The sequence below is a fragment of the Cyprinodon variegatus genome, unplaced genomic scaffold, assembly GCF_000732505.1.
Source record: "Cyprinodon variegatus isolate N-32 unplaced genomic scaffold, C_variegatus-1.0 Scaffold627, whole genome shotgun sequence".
Classification (NCBI taxonomy): Eukaryota; Metazoa; Chordata; class Actinopteri; order Cyprinodontiformes; family Cyprinodontidae; genus Cyprinodon; species Cyprinodon variegatus.
The window spans coordinates 21,453-23,009 of NW_015151080.1; positions in this window are offsets into that span (position 1 = coordinate 21,453).

Sequence of the window (1,557 nt, forward strand, 5' to 3'; positions counted from 1 at the left end):
ATATATATATATATATATACACATATATACATACACACACACACTCAATATATACTTCCACGTTTGGGAGGGCCATTCCACCAATATGCCGAGAGGCAAATTGTTTTTATTCCTGTGGAACCAATTCATCCCCTGATATGGGAGCTGGCTTAGAGCTCCCCCTACCTATAAATAAACTGAATTGAAATGAATAAAGGTTACAGCCTCACACCTAAAGACACAAAGACTATGAACACAACACTAGCAGGTACCTCTCTTAAACAGCCATAAAAATCAAGGGAATCAGAAACTAGCTCATTGGCACCATCTGGTGGCTGTATTAAGGAAGCACCAGACTTATGTGGTATCTATCATTTGTTTCCTGCATATAATTAATGTTGCAATATATTTCTATCCTTAGATTCTAGTTTTCAATTCAGTAAATACATGATGTTTCTCATATCTGGCTGATATCTGACTTAATTAGACCTCTTTATAGATCTGCCATCTCAGTGCTACTGGATTTATTTTTCCTACAGATGTGACCTAAAACTAAAATTACATGTGCTACTAATAACATTGCCCAATGGCTTTACTCTGTGTCCTAATAGGTCGACACAGTGTGGCGCCGATGCAGCCTGCTGCTCCCCATAAATACACCACAATGGAAACACAGCAGGCTTTTGTTACAACTCCAAAAAACCTGCATGATGTTGAAGTGATGCGTTATCGAACCCTGAACCTAAAATGTAGATTTAAAGAGTAAATCTGGGAAAGGAATGGTGCAGTTTATCATGAATGCATGACATTGAAATGTTAAATATAGAAGCTGATAAGTTTCTGTAACAGAAAAGTTGATTTTTTTTATATATATATACTTTTGTATTAGATATCTACTTAAAATCACTTAACTTTCAACATCAAATGCATAAAGTCACAGCAGTTAAAAGCAGCTGTGTGGAAAATGCATTCTTTTAAATTAATATTTGCCAATAATTGATTCCACCCTTAACTTTGTGATTCTGATGTCCTGCAGGAAGGTTACTTCTACAACAGTCTAAAAATGATTGTCCTCCGTTTACCTCCATCCATTCTCATCAATTATTCATGTTCTTTAGAAGGGAAATGTCCCTCCTGCTGCCTCCCACTGCATTTTGCAGATTGATCAAACATCTAAAGTTGTTGACATCTGAGCATCTTTGTTCTTTGCTGTGTGTCCTACGTGCCTTAGGCCAAAATGGTGATCAGCAATCCGAAGGTCTTTCTGAATTCAACAAAAGTTCTCTTAGTGTAACTCTTCCAAAAAAGGTCAACTCTGGAGCTCTGGATTTCTGCAGCTCCTCCAGAGTTACTCTTAGTCTCTTTGCTGTCATCAAAAGCAGCTTAGTGTTTATTCTCTTGTATTCTTCGTTTTTTGAGTAAGGACATGATTTAGGAGATATAATAAAGATATGTTTTTTTAATATTGCCCTTTCAACATTTGGCGGGCTGTGGGCTAACGAGTAGCCTGAGCAAAATAGATAAAATCAAAAGTGTCCTACCATGACTATGAAGCTGATCCCAGTGGGAAACGAGTCC